Source organism: Camelus dromedarius, chromosome 11 (genome assembly GCF_036321535.1).
Source record: "Camelus dromedarius isolate mCamDro1 chromosome 11, mCamDro1.pat, whole genome shotgun sequence".
Lineage (NCBI taxonomy): Eukaryota > Metazoa > Chordata > Mammalia > Artiodactyla > Camelidae > Camelus > Camelus dromedarius.
This window is the reverse complement of record NC_087446.1, coordinates 72,333,607-72,354,038: the sequence shown is the minus strand read 5'-3', so window position 1 is coordinate 72,354,038 and position 20,432 is coordinate 72,333,607. Positions and strand designations below refer to the sequence as shown.

Here is a 20,432-nt window from a genome sequence, read left to right as displayed (position 1 = left end):
TGTGTGCCATGGGCAGTTATTTTCATGGACAGATGAGGAATCTCAGGGTAAAGAAGACTGTGTAATTTGCCCAAAGTCAGACCATAATTTTGGGTGCAGGGGCCTCAGTTCAGCATGGGCCCCTGGGCCTTCTGCCCTCTCCTTTCAGCACCTGAGCCAGATGTGTGCTCGGCTGTCTCCCAGCCCAGAATATCCAGCAGGGAGCAAGACATACCTGGCCCTGTGCTGCTTGAGCAAAACTCAGGGGTGGAGGCAGTTACAAAAAGGATAAACATAAAAACAGATGACTGCAAACTGTGATCAGCTCTGAGAAGGAAAGGAACAGGCCTCGCCGTGCAGCGCTGGGAGCTTACCCATCGGGGCTGCTCTGGGGGCGTTCAACTCAGCTAAACAAGCTCTGCTGCTGCACCAAGGCAGGAAGGCAGGGCACGTGTGACCAGGTAGACTGGGCCTCGTTAGTCATACTCATTCCCCATTAAGCGGCAGCTGTCATGGGCACTTACCTAGTAAACAGTTGTTGGCCATAATCATCACGCACTTTGCTTGGTAGTTTTATTGGCCCCACCTTTGAGATGAGGTCATTGAAGCTGGGGAGTTTGCTGCATGCCCGTAATCACCTTGGAAATACCCCCACTGGTCTTTCAACCTAGACTGGTTTGGCTGTCATGCCCCAGCCCTGTAAATGGCATCGTGTAACTTCTCCCAAGTGGCCCAAATGACTGACATTGATTTTCTTAATTCGTAGGAAATGGTATGTGACAATAGGAGAAAAGGGTAGTAAGAAATTGTTTGGAAAACTAGAAAAAAATTGAATTCTTCCCCAGCTGGGGGACCATACCCTGTGTTACTCACCCCACTCACTGCCTGGCACCTCCTCCCTGCCGACTCCCTGTTCAGAAGCCACTCTGAGCCTTTGAAGAACATTTTGCCTCATGACACTCTTGACTAGGACCTGCGACCTCTCTGTCCCTGGTTAACAGTCTATACAAAGCCATTTAAATTTTATGCAGGCTTCTCTGCTCAGATGTAAGAATAGCCTCTTTAAACTTCTTGATGCAGCTCCTTAATGAAGATCTTGCAAAGGAAACCTAGCCAAAACCTGGGAGGTATGCACACAGTGACTGCAACCTCAGCACTTTGTGAAGTTCAGAATCAGAGGGGTGGGAGACTCAGGAAAGGCTTTTTAAGGTAGAAAAGGGAAAGTGAAAGGATGATGGCTGTGTGAGACTGAAACATCTTTGTCCCAGCCAGCAAGGCACCTCAGTTCACGATGGTGTGTGGAGAGTGCAGAGTTGTCACAAAGAAAGAAGTGGTGGGATGGGAGGGAGGACAGTTAGGTTCTTTATTGGGGAAGGAAAATTTGGGCTGAGCACTTCCTGGTTGAACAAGAGGATTGTGACATGATGTGCTTGTATTTTGGAGAGAAGGGTTTTGTGGGGACAGGCCTAGAGAAAGCTCTCTGGATGGGGAGTCAGCACAACAAAGAAACACAGAGAACCAGGCAGACCCCAGGGCCCCTGCTGGGGGAGAGGTTGCCCGCCAATTAGAGCCCTGGGGGCTGCTTCTGTCCCTTAGCTGGGGCCTCAGAGCTCCCTTCACAACACAGTCCTGCTGATACAAGAAAAAATACGTGGGGCATGAGAAGGGCTGTGTCCCAGGCTTTCGTTGAAACCCTGGGATGTGCCCCGCCAGATGTTGGTCCTTGGCTTCATGCAGGAAAGGATTCAAGAGCAAGTCAGTGTTGAGTAAAGGTAGATTTATTCAGAGAGATACATAGAAAGGCAAGAGAAACGCCACGAGGTGTGGGGGTTTGATGCTCAGATTAAAAGTAGGTACACAATCCACAGACAGATTGTGGGCCTTCTCCGAAGAGGGAGAGAGAGAGGAGTGACCGAGTGGTGGCGCTGTGTTGCTGGTTTTCATGGGCTTGGTTGTTTTATATGCTAATAATTAGAAGGAGCAGCCTAAGGGCAAGGGGCTGGGATTCCCAGGGAGTTGGCCATTTCCCACCTTTGACATTTTGTGGCTAGCCTTGGGACTGCCATGGTGCCTTGGGGCATGTTATTCACCATGTTACTATTACAACGGATGTATAATGAAGCTCAAGATCAGCTAGAAGTTAAATCTCTTCATCCTGAGCCTCAAGGCCTATTGGGGGTTGAATCCTTCACCATATTGATGTTAATTGCTGTGGCCTTCATTGAATGGCTGTGCTCTGCCCCCTTCCATCCTGTCTCACTGTGTTGACACAGAGAGAGCAAAGGCCGGGCCCTGCCTGTGCTCCTGCATTTAACAGGGGGAGGGGTGGTGTGGGCTGAGGATGACTCTGAGTGGTGTGAATGATGTTTCAGATTTTCCCACGTGGGACATGGGGACGTGCCAGCAGCCACCGCAGATTTATCTCATAGGCATTATCACTTGTGTCACTCATTTGTTTCTATTTTTCTTTTTTTTTTCAAGTATTTAATCTAAATTTAATATCAGGATTTTTTAGGAAAGAAATTTTTCTTTTTCTTTTCTTTGGGGCTCTTTTGAGGGGTAGGTAATTTGGTGTATTTATTTGTTAGTAGAGGCCCTGGCGCTTGAACCCAGGACCCCATGCACGCTAAGTACACGCTCTACCACTGAGCTCTACCACCCGCCCCATCATCTTTTTCTTTTTGCTTTAGCTGCCAAGAATCTTACAGCTGAATTTCTAATTGGCCTTTAACACTTACCCTGACGTCATGGCAATCGTTTTTATGACTTTACCTTCCCCTGGTTTCATTTAAGTATTGAATCTCCATTTTCTCTTCACTCTCAATTTTGTCTTTTTGTTGTTATGGTTGTTAAGTTGTGTTTAAAAAATTGATTAATTTCTCTTTTAGCAGAAGGCTAAAAGTAAATAACTATGTAAACAAACTTATCACAATTTAATGTTTTATACATTCTAAGCTGTTTAGTAGTTACTTAAAAACCGAATTGAATACTAAAGTGATAAAATTTTTAAATTATTTTTTAATTTTTTATAAAGGTAGAGCTGATTTACAATATGATATAAGTTTCAGGTGTACAATAGTTGCACAATTTTTATTGTTATGCTCCATTTATAGTTATTGTAAAACATTGGCTATATTCCCTGTGTTGTAAGACACATCCCTGTAGCGTGTTTACATAACATGTTACAGTTTGTATAAGAAAGTTGGGTAACACAGAGTCTGGGGCGCCGCTGTGTCTGACACAGGTTCACGCTCACCCTGCCTGTCAGAGCCCAGGCCCTCACTCCTGTCTTCAGGGCAGCGAGTGGAGGCAGCTCTCATCAGCGCTGGCACCATCCTCTGAGTGGCAGTGACAGCAGTGACTTTCTGTGGACGTGCAAACTGTTGTTCCAGGAGTTTTACATGCATTTCTGCATTTAATAATTAAAACCCTCCTGTGAGGAATCATTTTATGTTTTTAATGAATAATACATTTTATTTTGATATTGATAGACTTCAAACCTCCAGAAAATGTACTGGAATAGTACAATAAATGGTTAGATACAGTTCACCTAAAAGGGAACTATTTGCTCTTTTGTGTCTGGCTTATTTTAGTATAAACTTTCAAGGTTCATCCATGTTGTAGCGTCAATCAGTACATTATTCTTTTGGTTTGATAATATCCTTTTTCTTTTTTTTTTGTTTTTTGTCTATTTAAAAATACTTTCATTGAATTCTAGTCAGTTTATAATGTTGGATCAGTTTCTTGTGTACAGCACAACCCTTCATTTATATAGAAACATACCTGTATTCATTTTCATATTCTTTTTCAACATAAGTTACTGTAAGATATTAAATATATTCTCCTGTACTATACAGTATAAACTTGCTGTTTATTCTATACATACTGAGTATCTGCAAATCTTGAACTCCCAATTTATTCCTTCCCACATCCTCTTCCCTCTGGTAACCATAGTTTGGTTTCTATGTCTCTGTGTCTGTTTCTGTACTATAGATATTTTTATCTTTTTGTTTGTTTTTCCTTTCTTTTTTTTTTTTTTTTGATTCCACATGTGAGTGATCTCATATGTTATTTTTCTTTCTCTTTCTGGGTTACTTCACTTAGAATGACATTCTCCAGATCCATTGATGTTGCTACAAATGACATTATTTTATTTTTTTTGTGTGTGTGAATAGTAGTCTATTGTACAAATATACTAAAACCTCTTTATCCAGTCATCTGTCAGTGGACATTTAGGTTGTGTCCATGTCTTGGTATTGTAAATAGTGCTGTTGTGAACATTGAGGTGTAGGTGTCTTTTTGAATTACGGATCCTTCTGGATATATGCCCAGGAGTGGGATTGCTGGGTCATATGGGAGGTCAATTTTTTGTCTTTTGAGGAACCTCTGTACTGTTTTCCACATTGGCTCCACCAAACTGCATTCCCTCCACAGTGTATGAGGGTTCCATATTCTCCACAGCATCTCCAGGATTTATTGTTTGTGAACTTCTGAATGGTGGCTATTCTGACTGGTAAGAGGTGATACTTGATTGCAGTTTTGATTTGCATTTCTCTGATAATGATATTGAGCATTTTTTCTTGTGCCTATTGGCCATTTGTATGTCTTCATTGGAGAAATGTTTCCTTAGGACTTCTGCCCATTTTTGAATTGAATTGTTTGTGTTTCTTTCTTATGAAGTGTAAAAGCTGTTTACATATTCTGGGAATTCAGCCCTTGTCAGTTTCATTCATTGCAACTATTTTCTCCCATTCCATAGATTGTCTTTTTGTTTTGCTTTCTGTTTCCTTTTCTGTGCTAAAGCTTGTAAGTTTAATTAGATCCCACTTGTATATTTTTGCTTGTATTTCTATTGCTTGAGTAGATTGCTCTAGGAAAACATTGTTGAGATGTATGTCAGATGTTTTTTCTATGTTTTCTTCTAAGAAGTTTATAGTGTCTTGACTAAATGTTTAAGTCTTTAAGACATTTTGAATTCATTTTTGTGTATGCTGTGAGGGAGTAGTCTAACTTCACTCATTTACATGCAGCTGTCCAGTTTTCCCTACACCATTTGCTGAAGAGGCTGTCTTTACTCCATTGTATGTTCTCACCTCTTTGTCAAAGATTCAATGACCAAAAGTTTGTGGGAATATTCTTGGTAATTGTGTTTATCCATTCATTGATGGATGGATATTGTTTGTAACCTTTGGCTACTCTGAATGATACTGCTATGAATATTGATTGCAAGATTTTGTGAGAATACGTTTTCATTCGGTTGGCTGTACAGTTGGCCAGCCATATCTGTAGTTTCCACTTCATGGATCCAGATGGCTGATTGTAAAGAGACTCGAACATCCTTGGATTATGGAATCGAGGGTGGGGGGTTCCTGAAACCAACCCCCCGAGGATACTGAGGGATGACTCTACATGTAGGAGTGGAATCGCTGAGCCATATAACTCTAACCATTTGAGGAAACACCAGACTTCTGCAAAGAAGCTGCACCATTGTCCCTTTCCACTGGCCACATATAAGGTATCTCTTCCTCCTGAACAACACTTGTTATTGTCCATGTTTTGATTATAACCATCCTAGTGGGTGTAAAATGAGATATCGTTTTGATTTTGATTTGGCTAGTGATGATGAGCATCTTTTCATATGCTTATTGGCCATTTGTGTATTTATTTAAATCCTTGGCAAATTTAAAAATTGGGTCGATTTTCTTTGTATTGTTCAGTTGTAAGCATTTGTTATATATCCTGAATACTAGTCTCTTATTAGATACACGCTTTGCAAAATTTTTCCCCTATTCTGCAGATTGTCTTTTCACTTTAGTTTTTTAAACATTAAAACAGTTTCTTTATAGGGGAGGTAATTAGATGTATTGACTTATTTTATTTTTCTTGCTAAGCACGCACTCTATCACATGAGATACCCGATTCCCCTGTCATTTCACTTTCTTGATGATGTCCTTTATAACAAAAAGGTTTTAATTTTGATGAAGTCCAGTTTATCTGCTTTTTTCTTCTATCACTTGTGCTCTTCGTATTGTATCTAGGAAACCAAAGCCTATCCTAGGGCCACAAATATTTATACTGTGTCTTCTTTTAGAAAGTTTATAAGTTTAGTTTTTACATTTCTGTCTGTGATCCATTTTGAATTAATTTTTATTTGTTATATAAAATATGGGGATCCAGATTCCACATTCATTCTTTTGCCTGCAGATACCCAGGTGTCCCTGCACCATTTGTTGAATAGACTATTCTTTCAATGGAGTGTTGTTGGCACTCTTGTGGAAAACTGACTGTAAATGTAAGATATTTCCCCCTGGATTTTTATTGTGTCTCATAGATTTATTTATCAAAACTTATGTCAGTACCATAATGACTTAGTACTATAGCTTTTTAGTACACTTTAAAGTGAGTCCTCCAAATTTTCTCTGCTTTTTCAAGATTGTTTTGTCTGTCCTGGGCCCCTTGCACTTCCATATGAATTTTGGTATCAGTTTTTCAATTTTTGCAAAGAAGTCAGCTGGAATTTTGATAGCGATTCCACTGAATTTGTAGGTCACTTTGGGGAGTCTTAACATTTTAAACAATATTGTCTACCATTCCATGAACATGGGATGTCTTCCATATATGTAGATCTTTTAAATTTTAATTCCGTGATACTTCAAAATGTTCAATGTACAAATATTGTAAATTTTTGTTAAATGTATCTCTCATTTTATTTTTAATGCTGTTGTAAATGGAAAGGCTGAGCTTCTTGTGGGTAGGACTATACATCAATTTGTTTATTTCTAGGATTCCTACACAGCAAATCCCCTAGGTTTATATTTGCTACATAAATCTATCCACAACTCTTACCACCCCCGTGTTACAAGAAACCAAGACCCAGGTTAAGCTACCTGAACAACTATGTGGAAGTGAGAAATGAGACATTTTTGTGGGGCTTTGTGCAGATGATACTGAGAGCTTACTTAGGATGGCTTCATCTTAATTTCTTTTAAACAACACTTTCGGTGTTGTCAGATACATTAAGATCATGCCTTTTGATGTGCAGAGGAGCTAAGACTATCATTTTCAAATAATTTCTAGTGAGACTGTTGTACTTGAAATCTAATTTGAATCAGTCTTTGAAGATTTATGTTTCAGGAGCTTTGACTAAAGAACACATGTCTTTATTCATTAATGACAACTAAATGCTCAAGCAACATGTAAGAGTTTGAGCAAACTGCCCCCGCCCCGTAGTGCTGGGTGGCTGCAGCTGTAACTGGAGTCAGCGCTTACCTCTACCAGCATGCTTGGGCTGATCTGCTCAAAGGGGTTCGTCCAACAATTTATCTGTAGTCTGTTGGACAAAGCCATAAAACACTGAGTTAAGATTGCTGGAATGCAATATATTCTTATTAATATTAAGTAAGCACATATTGAGTTCTTACTGTATGTTGGGAATTGTCCCTCAGCCTCACATGAATATTATTTCACTTAAAACCTCACATATTTCCTTGTTATTCTCACTTTACAGATAAGGAGGCTGAGAATTAGGTCTTCTTTCTTTTGGGTGGAGCTCATTATCAATGATGGGAAGTTGTAAGGAAAAAGATATTGATTCACCCCGAGAAAACATTTTTCTGAGAGTCAGCAGTGAAGAGGGTGAACACTGAAGAAGGTGATCATTGTTTGATTGAGATGAGCCCCGGGTTGTACGGAGTCAGCATCCTTGTCCTGGGCACAGCCAGTGTAGTGCTGCATGGTGGGTGAGGCGGCGCAGCCATGCAGGGAACGCGGATGCCGGGCCGTTGGGCTGTGCTCAGGCCCGGGGGGGCTTTCTCCTAAGGGCAGTGGACTGTCATTGACAGATTTTAAGTAGGGGAGTGGGGTGCTCTTGTAGATCACTTTTGTCTTGTAGAATGGTTAGAAACATTTAGAAGGCTCAGCAGGAGGTGATGTGATGAGTCAGAGTAGGGTGGCTGCCAGGTGTAGGAGTGTAGAATTTTCAAGTGGTTTTCAGTCCCATGTTTGTGGCTCAGTAGCCATGTCACTTTGGATGATGCACTCAAGGAAGTGAAACAATTTATCTAATCAATTCAAGCAGTGATGTACCGACCTCCCAGGACTGCTGTGGAGATCCAGTGAGATAACGTGTTCGCAGTGTGCAGCGTGGTCCCCAGCACAGAGTCAGTGCTGCGTGAGTGCCAGTGAGTATCTGGTAGGACAAGTGTGGGTGGTGGGCCTCGGTAACTGATGAAATCTGAGGCCTTAAGGAGGGGTCCAGTCACATCTGTGAGTGATGGGCCTGAGCTGGGAGAGGCAGAGAGACCTTGCCACCCGACCAGGGGCCCAGGGCAGGACGGCTATGGGAGGAGAACCGTGAAGTCAGCTCTTTGCAGGTGGAGTTGGAGTTGCCCTTGAGACATCTAAGTGCAGTGTCACAAGCTGAAAGTTTAGGTCTGGGCCCGGGCTGTGAATTTTCCTATAATCTTAATCCCTGAGGATGCTGAGATATTGATCACTGAACGTGAAGACATACTTTACAGGACAAGTGAATAGTAGTATCATCTCTTTCATCAAAGCTCATGTCTCTTTATTCATCACTCACTTTGCTATTTGGGTACTTACAGAGCTCACTTCACTGCCCTCCCCTGGGCTCAGGCTCCACAGTAAAGAGCTGGTGAGACTCCCTCCTTTCCAGAAGAAGACACATTTAGCTGGTAGCCTTCTGTACCTCGCCAGACTTAGAATTTTAGTTTGTTGTTTTAATTCTATTTTCTGTTAGCCATCTCCTGACAGGAGAGACGTTTTACATCATGGTCATATTTCAATTAGCTGTTACTGAGAATTGCTGATCTGATCCATAGTGTAAGTATTATATTAACCTTGTAGAGTATTTATCATTTTTCTGTCTTTGCCCTTTAATTTTGTATGCCCCTTCAAGTCTCTATCCTATTTGGGGCCTTATTGTTTTTAATATAAAAATGTCTGTTGTAGTTAAGAGAATGAAAGAAAAAATACACATGATAGCTAAACTTAGAAAATATACATTGTGTTTTCTGTCTCGGCAATGGAGTGTTGTAGAAACTCATGAAAACTTTCATTACACAAGTTTCTTAAAATGCTAATTAAGAAATAAAACCTTCCTTCCTCATCTTTCAAGCTGCACAGCTAATTGTCAAGAAAGTGAGGGGAAATCCTCAGAAGCCAAGACAAACCAGAAAGCAGGGCTTCTGGGAGATACGTGAGCCTTAGAAGCCCTGGGGTGCCTGTTGGCTCCTGTACTGAGTTTCAGTTGCCCTGGCAGGAGGGCAGGAGTTGAGCCCGAGGCCTCTCACACTGGGAGTTGGATGACTGATCATATGTAAGGCCAAGCAGAACCCGAGAAGCATGGTTTACTATAGGGTGAACTACGAAAAAAATACCTCAAGACAAGACAGTAAGGAAAGTCAATTTTGTTGGAAGAGGGGAAAAATAACAAATCCAAAGTAAGGATATTGTTTAAAGCTGTTCTGGCATGAGAGTGACCACAAACTCCTGGCAGAGAAGCACAGCTACTCCTGGAATGAGAAGCTGTGGTTTGAATAAATCAGTGAGCAGCCATTCCGAAAAAGGCCTCCAGAGTCTTGTGGATCAAGATACTGGGCCGCAAACACCTCTCTTCCAAGGTCTCATTCAAATAACCAGAAAGGTTTTAAAGGAAAGAAGCCATAATCATAGTTCTATTTATTGACATTACTATATGCTAGGAATTCAGAGGTGACTATGGAGTTGTCTCCTCTTTTATGGATCTTACTTTCTCCTTGGGGAGACAAACTGACATAGTCGGGGAGCTTGGTGGAGGGGGGTGTTAGTCTGTTGCAATTAGCCAGGAGAGGAGATTAAGAAAGCAGTGAAGGGTGGGTGAACTTTTTACCTGAGGACAGACAGTCTTGTTCAGTTGGCTTTTAATTGCAGGCTCAATGAGCTGTCACTGGAGGGAATAGATCTTATGGAGGATGGACTTAGCTCAGGCCTCTTTAGAATGGACAAGTGAACCTGGACAAAGACAGTCAAATCTGTGCATACATTGAAGTTCACTTGAATGTGCTCGAACCCTGAGCCAAAGATAGGACAAATATGCAGCACTTCTTGAGGACAGAGGAGTGGTTTTTAAGGTTCTCCAAGAATGAATCCCAGGGAACCGAGATGGCCAGTTGTCAAACTGTGACTTTGCTTTTTCGACGGTGTACCCACCAAGTATATTGGACTTTTATAGGTTTTCATTTCTCTTTAATACATGTCAGGTGATGAGGACGTGGGCAAAAGTGTTTGACACCTTGTCGAGGTGACTTTGGGTACCTGCCTAGAAGCACGGGCACAGCTATGGCTGCGTCATACATCTTGCCGCCCATCCCGCTCCCCGGATCCGTGATCACGGCAGAGTGGTCCCTTGTTGACCTGTCCGTCTCCTCTGTGACATCATAACCCATGAAAAGACCAGAGTGTATTAACTTGGCTTTGTTAAAGTCAAAGGAACAGATCAAATATGGAGTCAGATTTGTTTTTTCCTATTTCAGTAGTACCATGGAGAAGGCAGTTTGGGCAGCTTTTGGTAGGGTCCTGGAGGCTTTCTCTCTCAGCCTCTGGGCGCCTCTATTGAAAACCCTTCATAGCTGTCTGGCGTGCTGGAAAACCACTCCGACTGTTTTGCCCTGAAGATGTGCTCTGTTTATAACTCATCTCTACTCCTTGGAAAACAACTCAATAAAAACTCAGTTGGTTTTCCACCAGCCATGGGCAGGGGTGAGGGATACCTTGTTATCATTTCATAGAATAACAATAACAGTAATTATAAAAATAATAATAATAATAATAATAATAATAATAATAATAATAATTAATAAAAATAATAAAAGAAGTCTTAAAACACCACTGGGCACATTGGAGAGAGTCAATAAATGCTTCCTGGCTTAAATCAAAAGTGATGACTCAGTGATTCCATGGCTGCTGTATTTGCTGAGCTAATTACTCCTTTGCTCGATTACACATTTTTTTAACTGAAAAAGAAATACATGCAAATTTTTTTTAAAAAATTCAAACAGAGCACAAAAATACACAAGTGAAAGAAGTTTTCTCTCATGCTCTCTTCTTTCAGCCCTCCCTGGAGATGCCACTATTTACTAATCTTTGTGTGATTTTCCAGATAGGCTATGCACATTTCCACCTATGTATGTAAATTCCTTTAAAGTTTTAGTTATTTTTAACTTAAAGGGATTTAAATCCTCAAGTGGCTTCTGCCTGGGTAATAGAACAGAAAAAATCTGACTCCATATTAGATCTGTTCCTTTGACTTTAACCCTATGCTCTGTCTCCTAGGCTTCATCTTGCTTGTAAAACAATGTTGCCTAGAGCCTGAAATATATAGGAGAGCCTATTCTGAAGGCCCTGACCTTTAAGGATATTTAACACTTTTTCATTCATAAAAAGATAACAAATTGCAGAATAGAAAATAACGTTTGTTTTGTTGGAGGTTTACAGGGATCTGACCCAGGCAGATAGCTGCAAGAACAAAGGATTCTAAAGATAAGGAATTCCTACACCAAGAAGATTGCAACAACCAAGCATGTAGGAAAGGAGCCTGAATTCTGACTTGGGGAGATGGTTTTCCAGGACATTAGTTTGCCATCTAGGTCTACAGAAACTTGCTATTCCATGCTCCAACACCTGGTCTCCCAACTTATTGGCCTGTCCTGCACTGAGGAGAATGAATTTGGATTTGGTAACACTCTTATCTACCTAGCAAGCTGGGCACTGGAACTGAGTGTTATGGAAACAACAGGCCAGCCAAGAAACAAGCACCACTCGGAGTGTTGGTGTACTCAGATTTATTATGCCGGCGGATTCAGACTGGTTTCTGCTCCGAAGTTATGAGCACCCCGAGACGTGCACATGAGGTTTTAAAGGGTTAATTACAAGTAAGGGGGTATTAGCCAATAAGGCTCAAACAACAAAAAGCAAGGAATCAGTACACTAGAGCTTATCTACTTGTAATAGTTCAGGTTACTGACAATTGTTGAGCTTGGATTTACGAGATAGCTTGTTAGCCCAGTAAACTGACACTAAACCTCAGATTTATGAGTTAGCCCAGCAGAATTTAGATCAGTAAACCGACACTTATCACACTTAGATTTGTGACTTAGCTTGTTAGCCCAGCTTGGCTTTTCCTTCACATGAGGATAGCTCTCCCACACCCAGGGAACTACTGTGAGCCCTTGATGGTTCCACTAGGGTGGGGTGTGGTTTACCCAGGAGGGATGGGGACTATGCACCAACACTCAGGCAGTCTGCTCTGTCTGGGGCTCTGATCTTGTACCACCCCGCTCCCCGCCAGCCCAACACCTGGGACAGTGGAGCTAAGGCAGAGATCGTGCCTGCCTGTTTCCCAGCGTGTAAAAGGGGAATATGTACCCTTCCCAAGGTAGTTCTGAGCGACAACACCTGCGGGTGCTTGGTTCCCAGAGAAACAGAAAACCAAGCTCCGTGTGGGGCAATGGGTGTGATACCCCTAGGGGTTCTGCAGAAGCATCGGAAGGAGGGCTGGATCAGAGAGGTAAAACGTGAGCTGCGGGCCTTGAAGGGTTACAGAAGGGTACAGAGGCAGGACTGCCTCCTTCTTCGGGGTGCCCCCAGAGGTAAAGCTTTTTCTCTCCATCTCCGCTACTCCCCTCCCCTCTCCAGATCCCTCCCTTTTCTCTGCTCTTCCTGTCCATCTGTCTCCCTCCACTTTTCCCCTCCTCCCCTCCCCCTCCTCTCCTCCCCCTCCCATCTTCTCCCTCCCTCGCTGCCCCACCTTCCCTAACAGAACCCAGAGGATCGCTGGCCCTCCTGCGCATGGGCAGTCAGTGCCAGCTGGACCCCGAGTTGGAAGCTCCAGCTCCGAGCCAGGAATCGGCCCCAAAACCTTCTCAGCTCTGTCGCCCGGTAGGCCTTTGGCTCCTGCCCGGGACCGGGGCCACCGGCTGTGGAAGAGCAACGTGGGGTTTCCCGGGAAAGGGGTCAGGCGACTGCGAGAGGGCGGTCTGCGTGTCACAGCCCCCCAGGGCGCCAGTCAGCCTGTGTTCAGCTGAATTGCTCGGGCCAGACCCCTCTGCCTGCGCCACCTGCCCCGGGGCCCCGGCCAAACCTGTCCAGGGCCAGGTGTGCACCTGCCGCCTCTCACCCAGCCGGGCACCACTCAGTCCGCGAGTGGCGTCCCCTTCCCCTCTCCCGCCCGCGAGTCCTCTCCTCCCGGGCTTCCTCTCCTCGGCCAACGGGCAGTCCCCACACCTGGGCGGGCTGTGTCCCGGGCGGGCGTGGTCTGCCGACCCGGATGGGGGCGGGCGGCTGGGGCTGGGGCTGGACTCCGAGCGGGGCTGCAGCCCGCGTCCCCAACCCCCCGCTTTCCCTGCCCCGCGACCCCGGGGCTGCCCTCCTCTCCCTTTCCCACTCCCTCAGGACCAGCTCAGTGGCGTGGGCACTGCTCCCCCGGCTGAGAGCCCCCGGCTGTAACGCCCAGCTTCTCCTAGTGGAGTCGGGAAAAGGGATCCTCAGTGTTGAGCGAGCTTCTATCTCCTCCCTCAGTGTTTCTGCCGCAGGTAAGTATCTTGAACACTTTCAGGTGTTATGATGGCGGTGCTTGTTTATGTCACTTTTTTTATAGTGCGAGGGATTACAGTGTTGAAAGCAGGGCTTGGTTCAGTTAAAAATGTGCTGAAGCTATGAGGCTGTGACATCCTCCTTCCTTCCCTCTCCCAGGGTGAAACGTGTGACCGTCGATTTTAAAAAGATAGTTACCGTCCCTAACTAGAGCAGCCCATCTAGGGTATTTTAACAGGAACAGCACCACCAGGGGCGTTGGAGACCCAGGGATATTGAAGTCCTAAAGAGCTCCTGGCACAGTTTGGTTTGTTTTGGTTTTTTGTTTTTCTTAAATTGTAGGGCAGACTAGTAGTATAGAGGGAAAAATAATTGTCAAGAAATATTTTTTCATATAACAGCTTTATTGTGATATTGTTCACACACCATGAAGTCCATCCATTTATATGGTACAATTCAGCAGCTTTTAGCATATTCACAGTTGTGCAACAATTATTATTCCAGAACGTTTCATCACATCAGAAAGACCAGAGGAAATGAGTGACCTATCCACCCCTCTCCAGTGGTGGTTCTAAAGAAGGTTCTTGGCTATTCCTGACCATAAAATAACTTGTTACATTCCATGAAAAATCTGGTAGGAATTCTAATCAGAATTGCAATGCATTTGTCTATCAAAACAGGAAGAATTAATGTCTTTATGGCATAAATTTCTTCTAAACATGAATATATCTGGAACCGTATCTTTCCATCTCTCCAGAGCCTGGCCCATGGGAAGCCCTCACTAATTTTTGGGCTTGTGAATGATGAGATTCTATACATCGTTAGTTGCTACTGTTGCCTTTCACAGGGGAGGAAAGTAACCTCAGTGAAGCCAAGTGACTCTCTGATGGTCAGAAAGAGTGACAGCCAGTGCTGGAGTGATCCAGTGGACTTGGTGCTTGCAACCAGGATTCTCCAGCACCTACAGCTAAGGGGATTAGAGTATTCTTTTATTTTTTCTTAATGGCGTTGCTTTTATTTTTACTTATTTTTTAAAATTATTTTTTATAGAAGTGTAGTCAATTTACAATGATAGTTTCAGGTGTACAGCAGAAATTCAGTTATAAACATATGCATATGTATATACATAAGTTTTAGATTGTTTTTAGTACAAGTCATTACAAGAAATTGAATATAGTTCCCTGTGCTATATAGTAGGTCCTTGTCATTTATTTTATATTTATTAATGTGCATCTGTTAATCCCCCCTTTCCTGGCTGCTAACCACAGTTTGCTTTCTATGTCCATGAGTCCATTTCTAGCAGCACCGTTTTTCCTAGTAATATATGCTCTTTGGCTGCTTTCAGCTTCAGTAATTCCATCTTATCTGTGGGCACTTTTCTTCTGGTGGCCTTTATGTGGTTTGCACACATGGTAATAGAGATCTGTATTTGGGAGAACTCCAGGCCTAGTGTACTCCCTGGTACAGGGTGCCCACTGAGTTGATGCTTGAACTGGGAAAACAACATAGTAAATGTTGGAATTTCCACTATGGTTGAGACTTCCAGGTTTCTATAACCTGTTTAGCCCACCTTAATATTGGCTGCACCCATAATGGGTAATTTGGTGGAATTTCATGGTATGGTGGTGTAGAGACAGGGTCTTTTATGCTTCTTCTCTTTCCGTTTTCTAACACTCATTCTCCTGGGCCTCCCAGATCCTCCCCTAGAAGTTCCCAGGGCTGGCTTGGTGCTGCGCTGAGGCAATATTTATTAATGAGGACCTTTCCTCATCTCTTCTGACCCTCCGTTTCTTTCTCTGCACAATGAGGGCTTAGACTAGATAAGTGATTTTCAGTTTCTTTTAAAGCCATATTTCCTTTGAGAAACAGAAAATGCAAATCTCTCCTCCCATCCCAACCCTTTAGATTTTGATACGTCCTCCAAGGAGTGACATTGCTGTTTGTGGAAAATTGATGTGATTGTGATTCCAGGTGGCACAGAAAAGACTCTTCAGAGATTTATTGCAGGGAGAGGGCAGGAAAGCGGCAGTATGTCACACTTTCTAGTGTGAGCAGTGGAGCAGGGGCTTGGATTTAAATATGGTGTCTGTCGTGTCCTCTCTTTAATCTTGTACAATGTGATAAACTTCTCTACCTCAGTTTCTTGATGTGTCAAGTTGGGGTGATAATATTTTAGGGCTTTTGTGAAACATTATACACATAATCCATTTGTGTCTCAGTAGAACCAAGACCTGCTAGTGTTTCAGGAATTTGTTTAAAAAAAAATCTTGTCCATAGCACTCTGTCGGTGTGTATTTTGAATTTCCTGGAGGGTGAGGGTTGAGTCTAAAGTCCATCTAAAGTCCATCTGGGGCTTGAACCCAGACCCCGTGTATGATATACACATGCTCTAACACTGAGCTCTACCACCCGCCCCTTCATCTTTTTCTTTTTGCTTTAGCTGCCAAAAATCTTACAGCTGAATTTCTAATTGGCCTTTAACACTTACCCTGACTTCATGGCATCCATTTTTATGACTTTACCTCCCCCTGGTTTCATTTAATTATTGAATCTCCATATTCTTTTCACTCTCACTTTTGTCTTTTTGTTATGGTTGTTAAGCTGTGCTTAAAAAATTGTTTAAATTCTCTTTTAGCAGGAGGGTGAAAGTAAATATTTATGTAAATAAATATCACACTTAAATGCTTTTATACATTCTAAGCTGTTTAGTAGTTACTTAAAAACCGGACTGATATTAAAGTTATAACATTTTTACATTATTTTTTAATTTTTTCTAAAGGTATAACTGATTTACAATATGATATGTTTCAGGTGTACAATAGTTGCTCCATTTATAGTTATTGTAAATCATTGACTGTATTGCCTATGTTGTAAGATACATCCCTCTAGCGTGTTTAAGTTACATGTAGCAGTTTGTATAAGAAATTTGGGTAACACAGAGTCTGGGGCGTGGCTGTGTCTGACTCAGGTTCCAGGTCACCCTGCCTGTCAGAGCCAAGGCCCTCACTCCTGTCTACAGGGCAGCGAGTGGAGGCAGCTCTCATCAGCGCTGGTACCAACTTCTGAGTGGCAGTGACAGCAGTGACTGTCTGTGGACGTGCAAAGTGTTGTTCCAGGAGATTTACATGCATTTCTTCATTTATTATTTAAAGCCCTCCTGTGAGGAATCGTTTTATGCTTTTAATGAATAATACACTTTATTTTTAATTTGATAGACTTCAAACTTCCGGAAAATTTACAGGATTAGTACAATGAACACTTAGATACACTTCACCTAAAAGGGCAGTATTTGTCCTTTTGTGTCTGGCTTATTTCAGCATACATTTTAAGGTTCATCCATGTTGTAGCCTGAAACAGTAATTTATTCTTTTGGTTTAATAATATCTTTTTTCTTTTTTTTTTGTTTTTGGTCTATTTAAAAATAGTTTCATTGAAGTCTAGTCAGTTTATAATGTTGCATCAGTTTCTTGTTTACAGCACAAAACTTCAGTTATATAGGAATATATATGTATTCATTTTCATATTCTTTTTCAACATAAGTTACTATAAGATATTAAACATATTTCCCTGTACTATACAGTATAAACTTGCTGTTTATTCTATACAAAATCAGTATCTGCAAACCTTGAACTCGCAATTTATCCCTTCCCACACCGTCTCCCCTCTGGTAATCATAGTTTGATTTCTATGTCTCTGTGTCTGTTTCTGCTCTGTAGATAAGTTTCTCTTTCTTTGTTTTTCTTTTTTATTTTTAAGATTCCACATATGAGCGATCTCATATGGTATTTTTCTTTCTCTTTCTGGCTTACTTCTCTTAGAATGACATTCTCCAGATCCATTGATGTTACAGCAAATGGCATTATTTTATTATTTTTTATGCCTGAGTAGTAGTCTATGGTATAAATATACTGCAACCTCTTTATCCAGTCATCTGTCAGTGGACATTTAGGTTGTTTCCATGTCTTGGCTATTGTAATTAGTGCTGCTGTGAACGTTTGTGGGAAAGTGTCTTTTTGAATTAGGGTTACTTCTGGATATATGCCCAGGAGTGTGATTGCTGGGTCATAGGGGAAGTCAATTTTTTGTCTTTTGGTGAATCTCCATACTGTTTTCCACAATGGCTCCACCAAACTGCATTCCCACCACAGTGTAGGAGGGTTCCACTTTCTCCACAGCCTCTCCAGCATTTATTGTTTGTGAACTTCTGAATGATGGCTATTCTGACTGGTGTGAGGTGATACTTGATTGTAGTTTTGATTTGCATTTCTCTGATAATGATATTGAGCATTTTTTCATGTGCCTATTGGCCATTTGCATGTTTTCATTGGAGAAAAGTTTCTTTAGCACTTCTGCCCATTTTTGGATTGAATTGTTTATTTTTCTTTCTTATCAAGTGTAAAAGCTGTTTGTATATTCTGGGAATTAACCCCTTGACAGTCTCATTTATTGTAAATATTTTCTCCCATTCCATAGGTTGTCTTTTGGTTTTGCTTACTCTTTCCTTTGCTGTGCAAAAGCTTGTAAGTTTAATTAGATCCCACTTGTATATTTTTGCTTGTAATTCTATTGCTTGAGTAGACTGCTCTAGGAGAACATTGCTGAGATGCATGTCAGATGTTTTGCCTACGTTTTCTTCTAAGAGGTTTGTAGTGTCTTGTCTACATGTTTAAGTCTTTAAGCCATTTTGAATTTATTTTTGTGTGTGCTGTGAGGGAGTAGTCTAACTTCATTCATTTACATGCAGCTGTCCAGTTTTCCCTACACCATTTTCTGAAGAGGCTGTCTTTACTCCATTGTATGTTCTCACCTCCTTTGTCAAAGATTCAATTTCCAAAATTTTTTGGGACTATTCTTGATATTTTTTTTTACCCATTCATTGATGGGTGGATATTGTTTGTAACCTTTGGCTACTCTGAATGATACTGCCATGAATATTGATGTGCAAGCTTTTGTGAGAATATGTTTTCATTCTGTTGGCTGCACAGTTGGCCCGCCATAGCTGTAGTTTCCACTTCATGGATCCAGATGGCTGGTTGTAAAGGGACTCGAACATCCTTGGATTATGGAATCGAGGGTGGGGGGTTCCTGAAACCAATCCCCCGAGGATACTGAGGGATGACCCTATATGTAGGAGTAGAATTGCTGAGCCATATGATAACACTAAACTTTTGAGGAAACACCAGACTTTTCCAAAGAAGCTGCACCATTGCCCCTTTCCAATGGCTGCATATTGAGGGTTCCCTTTCCTCTGCCTCCTGACCGACATTTGTTATTGTCCGTGTTTTGATTATAACCATCCTAGCGGGTGTAAAATGAGATCTCATTTTGATTTTGATTTGACTAGTGATGCTGAGCATCTATTCATATGCTTATTGGCCATTTGTGTATCTATTTAATTCCTTGGTAAATTTAAAAATTGAGTCGATTTTCTTTGTATTGGTCAGTTGTAAGCATTCGTTTTATATCCTGGATACTAGTCTGTTATTAGATATATGCTTTGCAAATTTTTTCTACTATTCTGCAGATTGTCATTCCACTTTACTTTTTTTAAACATTAAGACAATTTCTTTATAGGGGAGGTAATTAGATTTATTCATTTATTTAATTTATTTATTTATTTTTTGCCAAGCATGCACTCTATCACTTGAGCTACCCACTTCCCCTTTCATTTCACTTTCTTGATGATGTCTTTTGTAACAAGTGGTTTTAATTTTGATGAAGTCCAGTTTATCTGGTTTTTTTTTTTATCACTTCTGCTCTTGGTATTGTATCTAGGAAACCATAACCTATCCTAGGACCACAAAGATTTATACTATGTCTTCTTTTAGAAAGTTTATCGGTGTAGATTTTACGTTTCTGTCTGTGATCAATTTTCAATTAATTTTTATTTGTTATATACAATAGGGGGTTTCAGAATCTAAATTCATTCTTTTGCCTGCAGATACCCAGCTTTCCCTGCACCATTCATTGAATAGACTATTCTTTCAATGGAGTGTTGTTGGCACCCTTGTTGAAAACTGACTGTGAATGTAAGTTTCCCCCCTGGAATTTTTACTGTGTCTCATAGATTTATGTATCCAAACTTATGACAGTACCATAATGACTTCAGTACTATAGATTTGTAGTAAAATTTAAAGTGACTCCTCCCACTTTGCTCTGCTTCTTCAAGATTGCTTTGGCTGTCCTGGGCCCCTAGCACTTCCATATGAATTTTGGGATCAGTTTTTCAATTTTTGCAAAGAAGTCAGCTGGAATTTTGATAGCAATTCCACTGAATTTGTAGATCACTTTGGGGAGTCTTAACATTTTTAATAATATTGTCTACTATTCCATGAACATGGGATGTCTTCCATATATGTAGATCTTCTAAAATTTTTTCAGTGATACTTCAAATTGTTCAATGTATAAATCTTGTAAATTTTTGTTAAATGTATATCCCATTTTATTTTTAATGCTGTTGTAAATGGGAAGGCTGAGCTTCTTAAGGGTGGGACTATATATCAATTTGTTTATTTCTAGGATTCCTACACATCAAATACACTAGGTTTATATTTGCTACATAAATCTATCCACAACTCTTCCCTCCCCTGTGTTATAAAAAACCAAGACCCAGGTTAAACTACCTCAACACCTATGTGGAAGTGAGAAATGAGACCCTTGGGTGGGGCTTTGTGCAGATGATACTGAGAACTTATTTAGGATGGCTTCATCTTAATTCCTTTAAACAATTCTTTCAGTGTATATAGTCAGATACATTAAGAACATGCCCTTTTGATGTACAGAGGAGCTAAGACTATCATTTTCAAATAATTTCTAGTGAGAATGTTGTACTTGAAACCTAATTTGTATCTATCTTTGAAGAT

At 41.4% G+C, this 20,432-nt stretch overlaps 1 long non-coding RNA gene across 1 annotated transcript; it reads left to right on the top strand.

The window, feature by feature from the left end:
* The first annotated feature begins 12,810 nt into the window (after positions 1 to 12,810).
* Positions 12,811 to 19,591, top strand: LOC135322444 (uncharacterized). The gene is made up of 3 exons (XR_010383021.1): positions 12,811 to 12,915; positions 13,429 to 13,568; positions 19,511 to 19,591. It is a non-coding gene; the product is annotated as an uncharacterized LOC135322444 (long non-coding RNA).
* The last annotated feature ends 841 nt before the right edge of the window (positions 19,592 to 20,432 follow it).